Source organism: Hylaeus anthracinus, unplaced genomic scaffold (genome assembly GCF_026225885.1).
Source record: "Hylaeus anthracinus isolate JK02 unplaced genomic scaffold, UHH_iyHylAnth1.0_haploid 2, whole genome shotgun sequence".
In the NCBI taxonomy this organism is placed as follows: Eukaryota; Metazoa; Arthropoda; class Insecta; order Hymenoptera; family Colletidae; genus Hylaeus; species Hylaeus anthracinus.
In genome coordinates this window covers 4662564-4674970 of record NW_026534838.1, presented here as the reverse complement: position 1 = coordinate 4674970, position 12407 = coordinate 4662564, and the positions used below count along the sequence as shown (strand labels likewise).

The window sequence follows — 12407 nt, the reverse complement described above, 5'->3', positions numbered from 1 at the left end:
ATTCTTTTGGCATAATAAGATGCTAGGCTCTCAATCTATACCTGAAATTTGAATTTGCCAGTGGCTTCGATGTTCTACTTCCTCTTATGTGGTAAAATTTCTTCATCACAGTGCTGAAACGTAACGAGTTGAAATTAATTCTCCATTTTCATAGCAGTGTCATCCTCTAACATAATCAGATGCTCTCAATCTACGTTTGAAATTTGAGTTTGTCCATTTCAGTGTCCTCGGTGTTCTACTTCTCGCGTTCGTCACCGTTCGTGTCCTTAAACATGGTTATCGATCAGGCTGATTCATCCTCGTCGATGCATGACCGTGGCCTACGTGAATTCCTGGTCTCGTTGAAATCGATTCGAGACATCCCCCAGCGATTTTCACGGACCTCGTGTTGACACCGTGGGAGAAACGATCCAAGTATTGTCACGGATCCGTTGGCTCCTCTGCCACGATTTCATTTCCTCCGGTTCGGTAAACCGAGCCGATCGTCACGGTGCGCACTTGTGCCGTGACAATCGCGATTCCCAGACCGTCAAACAGTGTCTCGGGAGATACCAGCTCGATCCATTTCTTCCTGGCGTCCTTAATTGGGACGACTCTCGAGCGAGCACCTGACTTCCGAGAACGCCTAACACGAGCTCCGGGCGTAAATCGTGGATTCCAGGAGGGTTCAGGTGATTTCGTTAATGGGTTCCGATGATATCGAGCGGGCTGGAATTTGTTTGCAATGGTGTAAGGGTCAACGTCGATAATCTTTGCTCCGTGGTGCACTACAGAGCTGGATAGTCTCAGCTGGATACTCTTTGGAGAGTTGGTGACTCTTAATGATTGTAGAATACATGGTACGTCTTGATGGTTATTGTAAGTACATACTCCTTCCATACTCTTTCTAATTTATGTCATCAAATTAAATTAAACTTCTATTAATTTCGTCTCAGTATCAGCATCAGTTATTTTAAGTGTTTCAACTATACAGGCATAGTTATTACACTGACTGTATATTGCTCTCAGTCTTCTTTTTTTCGTTGCTCCATAGTTTTAACACTGTTCACAATATCTCCTATTTCTATATCTATTGGGACCTGCCCTCTCCCCTACAACTCGGTTCCCTCGGGATCGTTAAACCCGCACTGTAGCTGCAAATTCGCATACTACAGCCCCTGAGGGTTATTAATTTCACCTAAAGATTCCTGTGAAAATTGCAACAGATAACTTTCAAGAACAATATACCCAAAATATTAAAAAAATTAACCCATCAATGAATTCAATTTGTAAAATAAATATTTAGAACCCGACTCATACCAAGCTTTTCATTTTGTACGAGCGATTCTGCCAACCCACTTTGTCCAACACGGATTTTTCATGGAAGCTGTACAAGGGTCAACCGCGGTTCGCTCCGTTCCGTGATCCAGCCATTTCAACCAGCTCCCGCCGCATCGGCAACAACTGGCTTTTCGCCGTCCCCGAAACATTTAGACTGGACGGCCGACACACTTTAACCGAGGGATTGCAGCCGATATAACATTTCGCGTGGAACGCAGCCGCGCGTTTTACCGCGGAACGGGGTCGATTCGTTGACTGGGTTGAACTTTTAGCGAGACCGAAGTCACGACTCGGTCCGGCGAGCACGAGTGGGCAGCAGTTGGTCCGTAGAGCAAGCGGGTGGCCCGTGGACGTGACTTTATGCGACGCAGGACTCCTCCGCTTGTGCACCGATGATATAACGTGGAAGAGACCGGGCACAATGGAGTGCCATCCTCCGGGGCACAAAAGGAACGAGGTGTTTCTACTGCCCGCTGTTCGCGATTGATGATCGCGATTCGATTCCGAGAAAATTGCTGCGCCGGTTGAACTATTAAACGGCAATGGTTATCGGCGTTCATTTGCCGGAGAGGCGGTTACGATTACGAATTGACGCGACTCTGGGAATAATTACGCGTCGTTGAAATGCTTTCTAGCGGTTAAACGTATTTCGGATTGCGAGCAATTGTTTCTTAATGATCCATTATCGTGAATTATGTGTGATTGTGTCCAGGTATTCTACGTGAAAGGAGGTATTCAATTATAATTCCTTGATGAATACTTCTGTCGATCGATGTCCAATTAAAATATTCTTTGGTAACAAATGTATATACAGTCTCGTAAGTATTCGTACCCTCTATTGAAGAAATTGGTCTAATTTAAATGAAGAGGCTTCACGTTTCTAAATCAATTTTTCTTCATAAATGAATATACTTCACAAATACATATGTGTATTCAATTATAATTCTTTGATGAATACTTCTGACGATCAATGTTCAATTAAAATATTCTTTGGTAACGAATGTATATAGAGTCTCGTAAGTATTCGTACCCTCTATTGAAGAAATTGGTCTAATTTAAATGAAGAGGCTTCACGTTTCTAAATCAATTTTTCTTCATAAATGAATATACTTCACAAATACATACGTGTTATAAATTTATTCAGAAACATGAAGCATTGATTTGAACTAGACAAATTTTTGTAATAAATATAGAGCGTACATACAAGTTAATTTCGTAAAATTTAAAAATGAAAGGTACGCCCATATATCTGCCAGCAAACGCACAATAAAATCGAAGAATGCAACCGAATTCACTTAAGAAACTAATCGTCTCTCTAATCGTCTTCCTCCCTCGCCTCTCCATAGTTCTAAGTCAACAATATTCCAATCGTAGTCGATCAATTAACCCCGACTAAGCCTGGCCAATCCTCGCGGTCGAAGGTAAAAGATTAAAATAGCAATTTCTCAGCGTCCAAGCCGAACGAGTTAATTATCAGAGGTAGCCATAAATTCGACGGACCGAATCATCGCGTTCCCGTGGTCGTCATGTTCGTCCGACTTGTCAACTTCTCCCTGCGCCATGTCTAGGCCAGCATTATAATTGCAGATGGACACGGCGAGCTCATAATTCGTCCCTGGATACCCCATGGCGGAGAGTTTCGCAGACGAATCCTTTCGTTCTCCAGTTTCCTACGCCTATATTGGCATCCACACCTGCGCCCCATCCTTCTTCGTTTTCCGCGAGGAACACGCGCCTGCGATTCATTCTCGCGCGGCGATCGAGTTCTCGCTTTATCGCGGCCTGTATCGCCGTTAATTTATCGCCCGGTTTCCAGCCACGGCATTAGAAAACGAGGAATCGCGACCGCGCCGCCGCAAATCATCCAGCGGAAACTGCGAAGTTGTCGTCGTCGTCGGCGCTGAACGGATCAAACGCGCGCCCGTACTGTTCCCGTCGAGAGGAGGACGGAAACACGAGGGATTCGATGAAATTCCGGTGAAAAATTTGTGAGGGCCCCAGAGCTTGTTGGTAATAGAAAGTTTTACATACTAGTGGAAATACGAAGATTCGCAAATGAAGTTTTCAAGGGTTCGAGTGCTGATAGCGTATATTCAGGTGAAATTTTATACATAAATATGTATGCATGTGTAAATATGTTACACATAAACATGGATAAAATTTCATATATACAAAATATATGTATATATAGTAAGATACGACAAGATCAAAAATTAAAGCATATTATAAATGTATTCGTTTGAATCGAATGTAAAAGAAACGACATAGCTAGAAAACTGCTTTTCCAGGGTTCTCGTGGCAAGCATAAGTCGCGAGACGCAGATGTATTTGCCGAAATAAAAGCCTGGGAGGGGAGCATCTGTGAAATCTGAAATTATGCAGATTGCGGCCCATAAGCTGGAATTTTGATGGCTGCATATGCTCCAGATTAATATTAATTTAATTCGTCACTCGCGGCTATAAGGGCAGCCGGGTCCGCTGTGCGTTCTTTCGGAGGATTCCTTTCTTTTTGCAAGGAGACTAATGATTAAGAAGAGAGCGAGCCGCGGAACTCGAGCAAGCTACGCTTCTGTTATTAACGTGTGCTTCACGTACGATTGTCATGTCTTTGGAAATGTTCTTCGCTGAATATCAGAGCAGACCTACCTCTTCATTAAAATTTACCATGGCTCCATCGATCTTCTGCTTGTAATTAAAACGTTCCACGAGATTCGAGAACTCGCGTTGCATTCGCGAATTTTTGAAGCGAATTAAGAAGTCTATGAAGGTTATTCATAAATAATTACGGACAACATTACTTTAGTTCCCGTAGAATTATTAAAGATTATTAAAAGGTTGCAGCGATGCTCGTTACCTCTTTGGTCTTAATTACCGCGCAATAAGCGATCGATTAATTGATCGTTCATGGCCAGAGTTTAACGCGGGAATCGAAGATCGATAGAGGTTGCGTCACGTTGCACTTGGCAAGATCGGAACGAAGGATCGGAGAGGATAGTTTTACTCAGGACGTGGACGAATCGATACAACGTTCTTGTTCGCGACGATTGATTAATCGACGCATCGGCCATTAGGTTGCACACTGTGGGAACGAGGAAGTGGAAACTTATAGACCACGAAGCCGAGATTAGCAATGTTGCATAGTAGTCCGAGCGCAGCGTAGGATGCAGCTGAAGTGAAGCTGTCTAGGGTCAACTGGTCTCGAGCTCCCTTGCGGCGCTCAGCCGGCAATTGATTAGCCATCATCCTATAAAATCGAGCGTTTCGTTCGCGGAAGGCGTGCTACGTTTGTAAATCAGAAAGGAATTGTTATTGCTACGAAAATTTACGAGACGTTTTGAAACGCGATAAAAATCGATTTCCCGTTCAGCGCTTTGGTTATTTAGATTCAGCGGGAAATATTCTTTAAAAATGGCCCACACAATGGCGAGATGACGTCGCTTCAGAAAGATTTACGTGAATTTTATTGAATTGCATTTCCATTGCAAATGGACGAATGAATCGCAGTTCTTTCCAATCTTCCGCGGCGCCTGAATGCTGTTCGCCCAACCATCAGGCTTGCAATTTCACGAATCCTGGCTCCTTTTTTTAGGCACTCGAAAGTTACGAGTAACGTTGGCGATTTTTCTTGTATTCGTTGATTAGTGAATCATAACGATAACATTATTTTATCGTAGATGTATCGAGCCTATAAAATTCCTCGTTTATCTTAAAATGTGCTTACTCGTACACGTTTGTTTGGATGTAACGAAAGTGCTCCAATATTTCACGTCGTAATTATAATTTATCGTTCATACCGAATAAATATATATGAATGTAAACGTTTGTTGTTGTGTTTGCAGATACGCTTGAATTTTATTATCATTGAACGGGATAAATAAGTCTCTGTGCGAATGCGTGGAAAGTGCCTTTCACTTTTCAATTGGGTACAGAGCCAGTGCAATCATCAATCGTGCCGCAATCCTTAAATTATAAGAAGTCAATTTGTCCTGCTTCTACACGATTGAAAAACACCTCTGTTCGTTCTGATACGTTTCGTGTTCTCTTTATCCTAAATTATCTTCTTCGGTGTCAATATGTGTTACATCTCTCGCATGCAATTCGTTATGAGTTACATATTGACTTTTTAATTTCTTTTGCTTCCTATGTAATATTCAGTTACGTTTATCATTACATTTCGGTTTAAGTTTTCTTGTTCCGATACGTTTCGTGTTCACCTTATCCTACATTATCTTCTTCGGTATCGTATTTTTCCTGCATGTAATTCGTTATGACTTACGTTGATTAATATAACCATTTAATTTTTAATTTCTGTTGCTTTCTATTCTCTTCTCACTTTCTTCCATGTAGTCTTTCGATGATCAAGATTATACTACACAATTAATTAAAGGAACGAATGAAGAGATTGGACCTATTTACCAAAACTCAAAGTTCGCACTATACCAAACTAAACCAGTTCTATGCTGCCATCTGTTAATGACTGAGGAAATTAAACATGCGTCACTTTGGTTTCATAAAACATCCTCTCAGCTTTAGGCTACAACTCAAGTTAAAAAAAGAAAATGTTAGACTCTGGTTCCCAAGGTCTCAATTTATCGAAAGTACATAGGAACTATGATAATATTAATTTTCACCCAGCTGTGTATATTGAATGATGAATAGTCGGGATGTAACAGGGTTAAACGAAATCGACATTCAGCCCCCCTCCAGGGTTTACTTTCACGGAATTTCCAAGTATCCAGCGGTCAATGGTTAGGACGCGAGTGAACGCACCGAGTATACGCGGAACGCGTGAAAGTGCGTACACGTCGACACGCGGCACGATATCCGCAACGGGACAGGGAACGTTCTTTGCCTGACCTCACGGCACGCACCTGCCTGACCTCCGCTTGGCCTACCACGTGCAACCAGCTCTCGGTGCAACGTCGATGCACGCTGCCCACGCGTCACCGCGCAACGCTTATGCAATTCTTGGAATCCTTCGGGAGGGCATGCAAAGGGCGTTGCATCGAGCGGCGAAACGATCGTAAAATCCACGCACTCGTTGATGCGTGCTAAAACTCCTCGCCTGGGTCGGATGAGGAACAGTGAGCGTTTACATACTACGAGGGTTTACATAACTTGGATGAACTTGGTGCTTGATGAGTCCATTTACGGATAACGTTGGGTAAGGATTTGATCTATGGGGACGATTTGTATTTTGTCTTCTATAGAATTTCCATTTTCAAGCTTGCTCATTTTCCATTTTCGTTTTTTGTATGTTTGCCTGGGTAGCACGAATTTGAACTATGGAAGTGCATCAAACCAAAGAAATAAATAAGCCTATGCAGTAATAAACATCCTCGATGCATTCTATCTCTTCATCACCTAACACTCCAACAAAATTTTGTCAATCTCTCACCTAAACAATCTTCCCCATCGATTCCCTGCAATATAATTAAAGTTTTCTCTTGCAATTTGAAGAATCCTTCCTTCCCAGTTGTGAAGATAGTCGGCAAGGTGTTGGTCCCGAACTAATGTTAATTGTAAAATACGAACACTGAGAAATGGGAAAGCCAAGAGTAAATGAAAGAGGAATTTCTCGTTCTCCCCAGGGAAATCTGAATTTGAACTATGGAAATCAAAAGAAGTACAGCAAACCAAAGAAATAAATAAGCCTATGCAGTAATAAATATCCTCAATGCATTCTATCTCTTCATCACCTAACACTCCAACAAAATTTTGTCAATCTCTCACCTAAACAATCTTCCCCATCGATTCCCTGCAATATAATTAAAGTTTTCACTTGCAATTTGAAGAGTCCTTCCCTCCCAGTTCTGAAGATAGCACGCAAGCTGTTCGTCCCAAGCCAATGTTAATTGTAAAATACGTTTCCACGAACACCGAGAAATGGGAAAGCCACGAGTAAATGAAAGAGGAGGAATTTCTCGTTCACCCCAGGGAAATCTGAATGGCTTCCGAAGAATAGTTTCCGCAGCTTTTACGATCTTCGTCTCTAGCGTCGGCGCTACCTTTGCTTCACCCCGGCCCCGTCGAAGGAAATTAAAGGGAACACCGGGACGGGTGGGGTCAGATATTTAAGAATGGTCTATTCGGCGAGATTATAGGCTCGATTAACTGGCGGGAGATTGCGCGAGAATTACACCCGAGCTCGTAAAAATCCTGAAAAGCGACGGATTCCACGCTGGTGGCAAACGCTACAGTTTATGGTGATTGAAATTTTACGGGACCTGGCTGACGCGAAGTGTAAATCTCGGCGCGAGGCGATTATTGAACGTCTCATTGTAATTAACGGGTGTGGCAAGGAGGTTGGATTAGGAAATCTTAATTAAAATTTTACGATCGTTAATTCTCAGTTGGCCAGCGCGTGACGAAGATACGAGAACAGCGCCATCGAGGAATAGCGCCATCGGTGTCTCGTATATCATCGCGTGAACAATTTTGAGAAAAATTTGAGCCATTTGCAGGATCCGAGACCTTTAACACGCGCGCGTACACACTGGGAAACATGGCGAACCAGCTGTTAATGATTTATTCCGCGTGACTTTGACTAGCTACGAGTGTCCGTGAATGCGTTACCATCCAGAAAGAAAAAACTCCCTGGAAGTTATATCGAGTTTCGTGGCACGATAGCATCGCCGTATGATTTTTCACTCTTCCAGGAAGAGCATTACGATTTAATTCGTGATTCGTTTTCTCATTTAACCGGCCCCACCGCGGCTGAAATGTATCCTTTTCCAGAGTTACACGCCACCCGAGCACCGCCGACCCGTGTAACTTTAATACCTATAAGTCCCCTGTAAAAATCCTATACAACTTCCGTCGAGTCGTCGCCGGTACCCACGCGTGCGTGTGCGTACTTATCGAAAACACGTCCCGTAAATTCTGTTTTAAGTGGATAGCATCGATTAAAAGCTTACAACCAGCCGGATCTTATCTCCCGGCGTGGACACGCGGGACAGAGGAGCCATGTACTGGCACGTACCTCAGTCGTCGTTCAATCAGGAATTTCTGGCATCCGAGTTTCTATTAAATATTCCCTTGCCTCCGGGGTGTAAGCGTACGGCCCTTTTTCGCGCGGGCCTCGAATAGAAACGCCCTTTAAATCTGCAACCGGCCGCACGTGGGAGTATTCGCGTCGAGCTCGCTCAAAGTGCCTTCCCAAGGAAACGATTATTGGATCCGTAAACAGCGTCCATTTCTTTCGAGCCTAACAGATTGTCAACGGTGCGTTAGATGATAGGAGAGTCTCTCGTTTAAATATCGCGCCGTTAACCCTACGATATGGAAACGTTCGAGTGCTGTGCTTGCGTTGGAGAATTCAAAAACGAGAAATAAAGTTGCGCGAATATTTTTTGGGGTCGTAGAATATTCCGTGGAAGAGCTTCTTCTATTTGCTATGCTTCGACACAAATGAAGGACCAGTATTGTCTACGAAATATTTCGATCAATTTGTGTATACGATTCTGATCATTCTCAAGAATTAAAACAAAATAATACAGTAATTTTTATGCCTGCGAACTGCGAGCTTTAGATTTAGATCAGCAGGAACACCGCCGAGCAAATATTTCTGTGAAACTAATAGTTATTGCCTCAGCCTGTACAAACATTACAGAACTTGAATTAAAACAAAATTCTTCCCATCTGTTTCTTCATTATCTAACACCCCAATAAAATGTTGTCCATCCCTCGCCTAAACGAGAACTAAAATAAAATAATGCGACTTCGATACTTCTCGGTGCCATAGAGAGAATTGATCGATTCAATGGAATTCCAAATAGACTGCAAACTCGATAGGTCCAAAGTTTGCATTTCTGGTCTCAATTAGGCGATAGTTCGATCGATTACAATGACCCCAAAATGTGCTTAACAAACAGTCCGCAATATACACTGCCATCAAACTCGTATACCTATTCACTTCCGGTGGTTGGGATATTTATTACCGTGTACAGATGGTAACGCAATTCCTGCGGTCTGTGCGATTCGACGATAAATCGAGTCGACCCACTTCGACACCGTTTCACGTGCCGCGTTTTCGTTATTACCCGCCCCCCTGCCGCCCCCCATCGCCGCATCGTTCGATTCGGTTTCTGCAGTCGTCGCTTCGATTCGTAACATGGGAGCGGTGCCGTGCGAGTCATTTTTTCCGATATTTTATAAACAATTCTACGTCGATCGCATGTCGTTACTAAAATATGTAACATTTACATTTCTAACGGGTTGTCTGGATATTTCGTGACAATTTTTGATAGGTGGTACAGGTCCGAATACGTTTGAATACATTATAATTTGTAGAATAAAAAATAACAATAAATAAACATAACATTGACAAGTTTCGGAGGCCCTCTCCAAAGTACGTTCTTCTAAATACACGAACAGCTTTTGCAGAAATATCTTTGTTATAATATCGATGTTTGAATATAAAATTACAAAAATCATGCTTTTGCAATAAATATATATCGAAACTCAAGCGTGCCTTGGAATTTTTCTCAAAAATTGACACGAACTTTCTGAACAACCCGATAGTTTTCCTAACTTTAAATTTAATGATTTTCATGGTAAAATAGTCGTAATCAACTGAAGTGAAAGTTGACGATCGAATAAAGAAAAATGAACGGTCAAGTCAGATCAGTCCAACCGTACGAAATTGACATAAGCTTTAGTATAGTCTCGCGAGTCCAAGTTGCGATCTAGAACGAATCAGCGCGGTTCGTCGAGGCTCTGTACCTTTGTATCTCCGAACGTTTCACCTGGCCCAGCGACCTGCTGACCCCACACGTCAAGTACGTCGGGCCCAGGGCCCAGCCTCGAATCACGAAAATGAGCGGAGCCATGATTTATAACGGTGTAATGGGAGCGCGAGATGATACGGCTGTTATTGTTGCGCCGCGAGGTATTATTGCGATCCGACCTCGACTTGGTTGCATGGCGAATGGAATCACGTCGATTCGGGATCGATTTTATTGAAAATCGATCCTTTTTGCTCGGTTTTAGGTTGTTAAGCGATGAAGACTTCACAGACTTCAAAAATTCATAGAAAGGTACGTAGAGTCAGTGTAAAAAGTATTCGTACAGTAACGCATTTCAAATAAATGATTCCTGTACGAATACTTATTACACTGACTGTAAGGAACCATTTATTTGAAATGCGTTACTGTACGAATACTTTTTACACTGACTGTAGCTCCAATTAAAAATACATACAGTCGGTGTGGGACGTTTTCGTACAGCAACCAATTTAATGAACTTTAATTTACGCAAAATCTGTTCTAAAAATACTTAGGTATGTTAATTATTTCTTCCCGTAGAATTTATTCATAGATAGTGGAAAAAGATATTGAAACTAAAGTCGATATTATAGCACTCCCAGAGTAAAATAAATTCCTCTTTTGGTTCAATTTCTAAACACTCTTTCTCGTAAATAAGTTTGCGAAGATTTTACTTTGCATAAAGATCCGCTGTCTGCATATTGCACTGACTTGTAATTGAATACAGCGCAACGATAACTCCAATCGGTATTTCTGTAAAAATCTACAGGCTGCAAAAGTCCCCTTCCCTTTAATTCCTCGAAGATTCCTCGAAGACCAACTGTACAAGGGAATTAAAGTTAATTTCCCTTCACCAGACGTTTATCTTCATTTCGACGCCTTTCATCGACTCGCGTTTCCCGTAAGCAACAAATTGAGGTACTCCCGGGAGTTACACCGGATTGGCCATCGACGTTTATGACGTTGACAGCGGCGGAGAGGTGAAAAAGTAGCCGTGTGCGGTTTCGCGCCTCTGCCGTTCGCGATCCTCGCCTTTCCCCATCGGGGTCGAGCGTAAATTTACGCCCGTGCGAACTCGCGCGAGTGGTCTTCCAGGTTAGGCGACTTCCTCATTGCCGTTTCGCGGTGTCACGCGCTGGAAATTCGTTATCGACAACCGCAGTTTTACGCGGCGCCAGTCCGCGTCGGCCATCTTCCTCGCTGGCGATTTACGTCGTATAAATTTAATCTCAACCGCGAACCCTAAGAACGGAAGGCTTGGAATCGAAGTATGGTTACGAGAAGTTTTGGAAAAAATACCGGAATCGATGGCCTGTCTCTAAAGAAACGTAGGCTGGACTCTCTAAGCTTCGTCGTCTCAGGATCTGAGTTTAGGTTTGACTTTTCTACCGGTAGTACATCGAACGAGCTTTTTAGCGTTTAAATTTCTGAAGTAGACAACATTTTTACTTCGCGGAATGATCACCTCGCGGCGTTTTACAGATGATTTACGTCGAATAAATTTATTCTCCGCCGCTAGATACGAACTTTACGAACTATAGGAAATATTGTGTTGCGAAAAAAATTGAAGCCTAAAACCTGTCACAAAGGAAACGTAGGCTGATCCTCTATATTTGTTCGTCTCGAGATCGTTTTGGTTATTTCAGCTTGAGAATCTCTACTCCTCGAGTACAAAGCGTCCGTGACACGCGACAATAGGCCACGACATATTTTCCATCTAGCCCCGAAATTATGATCTCCGTTTCCCTCCCGCCCTGAAAGGGATCGCCATCCTAAACGGGACAATAATGGTTATTTATGAAATCGTTGAATGGCGATTTGGGACCGGTGTCTTCAACGCGGAACATTGCTCAATATGGCGGAAAGGGACTAGGAAACCATCGCGAGGCATCGGTCACGAAAGAAAGCGTCTCGTGGATCGCGATCGACCGGGAGAAATGAAAATTGCAAACTTATGGTCGTGTACAACCTTTTGACACTGCAGCCTGGACGTCTTGGGACTCGAGTCGTGGCTTTCACCCGGCAGCATTCCGAATTCGATGGGATCTGAAATCAAAATAAGAGATAACCATTTGAAATAACACTTCACTCTGTTGCCTGCGGGCGTTTGGATGTAAACAGGTCCTCATTCATTTGAAATAGTATGAATCTTGACTGGCAAATCAAATATTAAAATACTATTTCAAATTACAAATCAATTTCATTATTTACCAAATATAGAAGCAGTTTCACTTGTTGCCTGCGAGCGTTTGGATGTAAACAGGATTCATTTGAAATAGTATGAATCTTGAAAGACGAATCAAATATTAAAATACTATTTCA

The 12407-nt window shown here is 42.7% G+C and overlaps 1 protein-coding gene across 1 annotated transcript in view; it reads right to left on the bottom strand.

Moving 5' to 3' along the window:
• The window catches only part of LOC128893080 (calaxin-like), a 33194-nt gene that overhangs the window by 2073 nt on the left and 18714 nt on the right, over positions 1-12407 (bottom strand). Inside the window, exons 7-8 of the mRNA XM_054153850.1 lie at positions 12055-12131; positions 42-113 (exon numbers count right to left, since the gene is read on the bottom strand). The gene's annotated coding sequence lies outside the window, so the exon portion shown is untranslated. The remainder of the gene's footprint in view (positions 1-41; positions 114-12054; positions 12132-12407) is intronic.